The 8,644-nt window shown below is 34.3% G+C and overlaps 1 protein-coding gene across 3 annotated transcripts in view; it reads right to left on the bottom strand.

Moving 5' to 3' along the window:
- Nucleotides 1-8,366, bottom strand: part of LOC123868780 (neuropeptide CCHamide-1) — a 51,453-nt gene extending 43,087 nt beyond the window's left edge. For 2 of the 3 annotated variants that reach the window (XR_006796715.1, XM_045911390.1), the window contains exon 1: nucleotides 8,333-8,366. The gene's annotated coding sequence lies outside the window, so the exon portion shown is untranslated. The remainder of the gene's footprint in view (nucleotides 1-8,332) is intronic. The other variant, XM_045911391.1, reaches the window with a different exon arrangement.
- Between the last annotated feature and the right edge of the window lie 278 nt (nucleotides 8,367-8,644).

Raw genomic sequence — 8,644 nt, forward strand, 5'->3', positions numbered from 1 at the left:
TGTAATAAATAAATTATGATTATGATTATTTTGATTAAAAAATTATAATGATTAAATATCCGTGACTTAAGTTAAGTTGCAGTCTTTTAAAAACCCTCTGGGAATTCCTGATTTTCCTGGATGATAAGTACCCTACATCCATTTCCGGTAGGCCTAGCCTGCTAGTTCCAGTAGCTAGCCGAGTCCAGGGTTCAATTCCGGGCACACACTTTTCGGAGCTATGTGCGTTTTATGCAATTGAATAAAGTGCTTTTGCGGCGAAGGAAGTAATCGTGAGGAAACCTGCAGCCTGAGAGTTCTGTATAATGTTCTCAATAATGTGTGAAGTCTTTGGACTATTTACCAAACAAACCCTCCCCATTCTGTGCTGAATAGTCACCCCATAGTGAGCTGATGATGGATGAAGTTGCAAGTTATCTCTATGTTTATAGTGCTCGGAGTGTCTAAGCTAACGCTGAAATTTTAATTATCGATTTTAAAATTTATTATTAATTTGAAAAAAAAAAAACATTGTTATTTCATAGTAATTTTAAAATTTCACTTTTATCGGCACTATCGGCAGTCCTCACTGACTGCCAATTTTTTTGGTCCTTTTTGTAGTAACATCTGCATTGAAGTAGTAAAATATGTCTTAGGTTCTATTTAAATAGACTGACTATTTATCGTTGGTTTCCGATAGGGACACGATATTTGACCCTTGAACATATTAAATATTCACTTAAGTGTGTTTTGAGAAAATATTTAACAAAGTAACTTAACTTTTCAAAATGATCAACAAATCAAATGAGCAGTCCAATTGAATTTAATTGTTTTAACCATCCTCGGTGGAATTATTTACATTGTTTATTGAATAAATATACCACTTAAAAGGGTAAGTCAACATTTTACATTGAATTGATTTGGTTACCAAGAGTTTATGGTGAGTGAAACAATAATAATGTCTATTATAAGATAATAATATCTGCCTTCAATAAGATTCATTTGACTATAAGTAATATTATTATTTATTAGGCTTTAAGGAGCAATGTTTTTTGTTAATTTATGAACAGAGCGTGAAACGAGTTCTTTCATGATGTTTCCCTTCACAGTTAATGCAAGTGGTATAATCGCTTTAACAGTTAACACACGAGAAGTTAGAGGTCGTGCCCGGGATCGAACCCCCAACCTCCGGAAGAGAAGGCGACGTCCTAACCACTAGGACCCCGCTTAGTGCACCGCATCCCACACAGGGCTACAACTATATTGTAATGAAGTTTTTTATCTACTCCGTTTGTTATTTAATGATAAAAGTTTACAACTAGGGACTATAACAGTTAGATAGGAACTCAGATAAAATTATTTAATTAATAATTATTATTATTGCAGTTCTTCTCTCATAGTTTTTTAAATTGCCACAGTGAATTATAGATAGCCAGGGCAGTATTTTTAAATAGGTAGAGATTTTGCACATACCTAATTCATATTAGACTAATATACTTTATAACTAGCTTATGCCCGCGACTTTGTCTGCGCGGACTACATAAATATAAAACCCCTAAGGAGGTAAACCCTTAGGGGTTAATTTTCAAAAATCTTTTTAGTGGATGTTTACGTTATAATTAGCTCGTAAGTAATAATTTTCAAAAAATATATCGTACGAACGAATAGTCATTTGTGTGGTACAGGAATTTTCACAAAAATTACTACAATATGTAGGATTGGATATTTTGTTACTAAGGTAGAAGTAAAAAATGATTAGACTCAATAATTACTATTTTATTATTGTTTGTTTGGCCAAGGACAACCTTTGATTAATTTATGTTAAATTAATTACAAGAATCTTTATGAATACAAGTAATAAGAATTTTAGTTCGTTAGTGGAAAAAGTTGTAGTAAGGCGCCAAGTCTGGACCTATAGACTATGAACAACGCAAATATGTAGAAGTCACAATAGAAGTCCTAATGTCTTGATATCTTGTGTCTCAGTGGTGCTCTACACAAACACACATGAACACACAACACACACGCCGGCACACTGCCTGCACTCAAGCTAATGGGATTATGAACAAAAGACATCCATACCTACCCACATCACATACATAACCAACTTTAATATCTTTCAAGAAATGATGAAAATGTCATAAGATTATACTCTGGTTAAGTAAGAGATTTTTTTATCAGTATCCTTGTATTTATACATCCATGGGCCATTAATTAAAAATATTAGTTTTTGAGTGAAACGTAAAATTTCTTCTTTTATTAACACTTACCTAATTACGAAACCACCAATCTAAATACAAATACAATAAGTTTAAAGCTTAAGTTACCCCATCATGATCATGATCAATTAATCGCCGGCTCATTACTGAGCACTGGTCTTCTAACAGAATTAGAACAGTTAGGCCATAGTGTACCATTTTGACCACCATGGCAGACTTCACACACCATTGAGAACATTATGGAGAACTACTTATCAGGTTTTGGCTCCGAAAACAGTTAACAGTCTAGCGGTTAAGAAATAAGATAATAATATACTAGAACCACGAACATTCTAGGCTTCCCACGAAACATGTATATTGTATATCTTTAATCACAATGCTACAAGACGGATCTTTAAGACAAGTACAAGTATTGTGTGAGATCCCATAGACCCTACAAGTGCAGTTTCTTTCTGTACTAAACTTTTCTCAACAAAATGGAGATCATAATCACTGCTGTGTGGTACAAATGAAAAGCAAAAGCGTTTTGATTTTATAAATCCACAGACTTTTTTCTTTTTTTTCTTTAGTACATAACACTAAATAAAAAGAGTCTTTAATACACTATAGGATTTAGCCTGCGACAGAATGAGATAAATAGAGATGATTTATGGCTACCGTAGCCTATTATTTCAGGCTTTATTGCCATAACCTCTCGTGGCATATTTTGTTGAAATTGAAAACTTGTACTCTATATAATATGTAGAATAAAATGCGTAATATTTTTTACTTGGTAACAATATAGTAATAAATAAACCCTACAGTTATCCTAAACCAAATACTCTGCATTCGTCTCATTCTGTCGAAGTTTAGTTTTCTAAAGGTTTCACTTGCACTGTGAGTGTGAACTGCACGTTACACTTTATTTTATTTTATAGATATCATCAGAGTCATAAGACCTTACTTCATAGGATCATTGATATAGTAAGCTCTTAACAAGGCGCACACACCATGTGAGCCCAATATATAATCATTTTGCCAGAAGTATGTGCAATTTTTTAACCCCCACCCCAAAAAGAGGGGTGTTATAAGTTTGACGTGTGTATCTGTATATCTGTCTGTAGCATTGTAGCTCCTAAACGAATGAACTGATTTTAATTCAGTTTTTTTTGTTTGAAAGCTGGCTTAATCGAGAGTGTTCTTAGCTATAATAATCGAAGAAAATCGGTTCAGCCGTTTGAAAGTTATCAGCTCTTTTCTAGTTTTCTTATAGAGGTTTTTGTATCGAGGGGTTTTTTAAATTTGGAGTTATATTTATTTATTTGATTATTACTTAATCGCTTTTTCTTCTGCATTCACGAAGATGCGGGGAGTGCATTTATCTGTACAATAGATTTGCATGTCGTTTGCGGCGGACGTCCCGCTAGTCCCGGGAAGAAACTCGCGTGTCTCGTTCAACATGTTAACAATAAACGATGCTACGTTCAAGCTTAGAATAGCTACATTTTTATCCTCGCTGAGTATTCAAAGAGCGAAGAATGTTACGTCTGTTGTCCTTTTATATACATTGATTAATAGTGTTTTAAACATGATCCGAAAGATTTTAACAAAATCGCATTTTTATATTTAGAAATTGATTATTTTATTTTGTACTAGTTGTCCCGCTCCGGCTTGCATGGAATCAACCTGTCTGTAAAACTTTGTAATTTTTTTTTCTGAAAAATCAGTTCTTTGACGGAGTTATGGAAATAAAAATTTTGAACCCGTATCTTAAAGAAAACCTTATGTTTCTCGGGATAGTAATAATTAACATGTTAACCCGGATTATTAGCTATAAGTATTCCAAGTTGCGTTCAAATTCATTCCGTAGTTTCAGCATAAAGAGTGGACAGACAGACAGACAGAAAAAAATCTAAAAAAAGAAATTGTCTTATCACACTTTTAATATTATAAAGGCAAAAGTTTGTATGTGTGTGTGTGTGTGTGTGTGTATGTTTGTTACTCCTTCACGCAAAAACTACTGGACGGATTTGGCTGAAATTCGGAATGGAGATAGATAATATCCTGGATTAGCACATAGGCTACTTTTTATCCCGGAAAACCAAAGAGTTCCCACGGGATTTCGAAAAACCTTAATCCACGCGGACGAAGTCGCGGGCGTCAGCTAGTCGATAATATTGTTTCACAAGTTCAATCTCTTCATTGTCCTCATTGAAATGAATATTTCGTAATATCGTCGAAACATACTTTAAAAGCGTGACGCAAACCATTTCAATTCATTTATTTAGGTACTGTCTATCCCGCACTCTCTACGTCATAATGCACTCATTTTTTAACGTTTGCGACCTCTTCCATTAATCACACTATAACTATTCAATCACATACAATTTTTTTTTTATAGAGTAATGCTTGGCTGCAATCAGAGCTGTCGGTAAGTGATGATGCAGCCAATGATGCTGCGCTCACCTAAAAGATGTTTATCCACTCTTGACTTAAAAATATTAAAACTGGAGGGGAAAGCAGCTGATGGCGGAAGGTTGTGCCATATGTTAGCGGTTCGAATTAGAAACGAAGAGGCAAATCGCTTTGTGCATGTTCGTTGAATTTCAACTAGGTACCTACAGGTTTCTTGAGACAATACCGCAATGGGTATTTCTCCGAATTTCTCCGCCTAAGTCTTAAATATAGTAGATATTTTATGTGACCATGGCCTAACCGTGGCCCAAGTTAGAAATAACTTGCTTCTGCTAAGAATACGCTGCACATTGAAATGGTAAGTTATATAATTGGTAAATTATTTTGATGATTCAAAAGCTTTTGTAAAAGTTTATTTACTTAAATAAAAATATATTCTATTCTAATGCGACTCGTGCGCTAAGTACTTATCGTATGTTGATGTACTATATCAGAAACCTTGACTTTCACTACCATACTATTACTAATTAAAACTGCCATCTTCTTTATAGTCGTACTTCCTTCATGCTGAGGGTCGTGAGTCCTAGCCAGAGATAAAAATGCATGTTATTATAAAAATGAATCGAAACAATGGGACAGTAATAATTCCGTCTCACTCACACAATATACTTTTTTAATTAATGCGGCTTTTTTAGATTCTTTATACGGTTCTTTAAACGTTGCGTTGAGTCGCGTTTTGTGAGTATGGTTCCACCAGTATGAGAGTACCGTGGACAGCGTACCGTGGAACCGATGTGGTAAATGACCCGAAAACAGAATAAGTGCGCAATCAGTGAATTACTTGCCCGAAGACGTCCCTATATTTATATCGATCAATTTTAAGGTTCCTTAGCAATGCAAGGGATCGTTAAAGTTTTCGTGTGTCCGTCTATCCATCTTTATAAATAAACTGTAAGGGCTTTATAGTTGAAATTTTATACAAGTAAAGAAACTTGTTACCGATACACAGAGGCATATTAAAGTTTCGAACGAAAAAATCACTTCTGTGATATGGTGACAGATATTGCGATTAAATTCAGAATAAATAAATCATGTTCGTATCAAAAATAAACGATAACTGATCTTTATTTAGTAGTCACTCTTTAAAAGAAGTTTCATTAAAAAAAAAATTGTTTCCATCGTTAACCAAAAGTATATTTTACAGACATATTATTGGGTCTGGAAATGAGTACAATGCTTAGTTTATTCAAATGTGTAACATTTGCAATGCTCTATTATAAGTAATGCTCTATCAGATAAAGTTTTACTTGACTTATGAATTTTGGTCACAATAAAACATGAACCCGAATATCTGTTATACAGAAAAGAGCTATGACTTCTTTTCATCATTCGATGTCAGTCATCTTCTTCTTCTTCTTCTCTCTGGGCTGGTTTCCGCACTTAAACGTTTCCGTCTGTTGTGCGTGTGTTGCCCCTCCCCGCCGAAGTGATGTCAGTCATATCAAGTAGGAACTGAACAATCATAGCTCATTTGCGCGTCATTTTTCACCTGCCTGTGGCATGCAAAGACTGTAGAGTGTGAACAGTTAATGTAAGCCCCGTGTGTACACTGCTTAATTGCGTTAGTTTGATTCGTTGGTTAATTCAAATTGATTACACGGTAACAGGTGTATGTTATTGCCATTAATTTGTTAATTTCGGCAGTTTAACTTATTTTGTTTAATGACTATGATAACTTTTAAATTTTATGAGTATGGTTTGAATATCTCCTTATTGGTAGAAAAACTGTCTTTAATTGTCTTACAACATAAGCACAAAGAGATAAGAGTCGAGAAAGCGCCCTAAAAATTACACTGAAAACAATTCACAGCGAGACACAATCAAATGATTGCTACAAGCGTGTGACTCGAAGGGAGCCTGCATCGTTTTTCTGTGTTTAACAACGGCATTGTTATCGTTAGCAAAGTTAAATTACACGTTTTAGGTAAATAAGACCTAACTACATTCAAATACATATTTCACATATTATTGTAAGTACCGTGGGCTCTTCTTCGAACTGGCTGCGTTTGGAATCTTCGTAGCTTTAGTTTTAAGTTTACGTAATCACTTACCACCATTAGGTACGTCATTATCTTACAAATGCAACAATCATTGAGAATCAAAAGGGTGTTAGGTTAATAGATAGGTGTATTGACAAGTACTAACGATACCTCATTACGAATTACAGAGTTATTTAGGTGCATGTTTACAGCTACTAGCTGTGCAATTAAACGCCCCGGCATCCGGCGCCAACCAAGTTACACTTCGTTCCTACTTTTCCCCGCTACGCTGTAACCTGACAATTACTCTGAAAGTATAATCCTTAATTTCCAGTATAATTGACAATACTTGTCAAATGTCAAATGTGTAGTATCATAGTGTTGTATCATTGTTTCAGAATGGTTTCAGACCTCAGACATGATTATTTTGTTTCTCTTGTAGCAAAAGAGCCCACAATTATTGTTTTTTTTAGGAAGTAATAAAAAGTTTTGTATAGAGCTCTTGTCACAACTTGTTGTTTAAACAAATAATGGCTTAGTGCCTACTATTATGTACAATACATGTTTGTGACCATAGTGTTAATGTGATGTCATATCATTAAGTCAGCTCAAGAAACCTGGGCCTGGGAATTAAACTGTGCAAGTTTTCAAAATATAACATACATTTGTCTACACTTAACTGTGCAAATAAACTTTAGTGCACCCATAAATATTATGGCTAGGATGTGTTGTACAGCTCTTTTATCCTCACTCAAAAATTTGGAACTTTGATTCTGGATTTTACTCGATGATCCCATACCTAATGATCCTTAAAATCTGCAGTAGATTTTAACAGACGGCGTGGTCTTAAAGTAAGAACACTTGTTCTTAAAAAAATGCAATGCTAATTTTTTCAAAGTTAGGTACAACTTACAAGGGTACAATCTGTTTATTTTATAAAAAAATATTTATGATTTTTAGAACTTAATACTTATTATACCTTTGAAAGGTTACATTAACTAAATAGTAAAAAGAAAACTATGTTTAGAAGGGTCATGTTTAGCATACACTGTACAATTCAGTTTAAAATTAATGCTTAGACATGCACACAAACTACTCAATATGAATACGTAATTTATTTCTAGGAAATAATTTCCAACTTATTGGTTAGTTTTTCATTGAAATGTTTTAAGATTACGTTTTAAAGTAAAATAAACTTTATTTTAATTAGTTACGCTAGTTAATTCATGCACATTTGGAAGTTTTTCTTTCTATTTATTGCCTAACATTCGTCGCGGCTTTCCTGCCCTAGGAATTTCGAGAAATCAGGCATTATTCCTTGTTTACAGTATAAAGGAAACCTCTGTGACAATTTTCAGTTTATTAGATCCAAGAGTTTGTACTGGGAGCTTATGAGTCAGTAAGTAACTGAGTCAGGACATTTTTGTCGCATATTTAGATAAACAATAATATTTTCTTAAACTCACACACTTAAAAACTGACAAATTATTTATGTATTTAAACTAATGAAAAAATGAACTTACTATATTGAACTAACTAAATATATTCCAGTTTACTAAAGTTTTAAATCTAAAAATAATAAAAATAATCATGAACACTTTTAGGAAGCATTTTTTAGTTATTTACAATCAATATCGTAATCCTAGGTGAAAGCAATGAGATATTATCTGGAATGACGTAAAGTAATGTGATGGGACTCACTTCAGCTGCAACCACCACTGGCCACCGAGCACAGGTGTCTAACCACCCGCCATTGCTCCTCGTCTTATATATGTGCCATGGAGATCAGCCGGCTGCGCACTGGCGACCTATGGGGCGAGTTCAGTCCTGTTATTATTTTTTATAATCCTAGCAAAAACAGCCCTTTTCCCAAGGAGTATTTTAGCTACAATTGGTTTACAATGTGGCCGTTTTCGAAAATGGAACTTACACTCCTGTCATTTGCTTTCGGTTCACACTTCGCGACACGAACCACACTCAGCTACAGCTAGGCTAGCTCGTAACGGTCCCGTG

The sequence above is a fragment of the Maniola jurtina genome, chromosome 10 (genome assembly GCF_905333055.1).
Source record: "Maniola jurtina chromosome 10, ilManJurt1.1, whole genome shotgun sequence".
NCBI lineage: Eukaryota > Metazoa > Arthropoda > Insecta > Lepidoptera > Nymphalidae > Maniola > Maniola jurtina.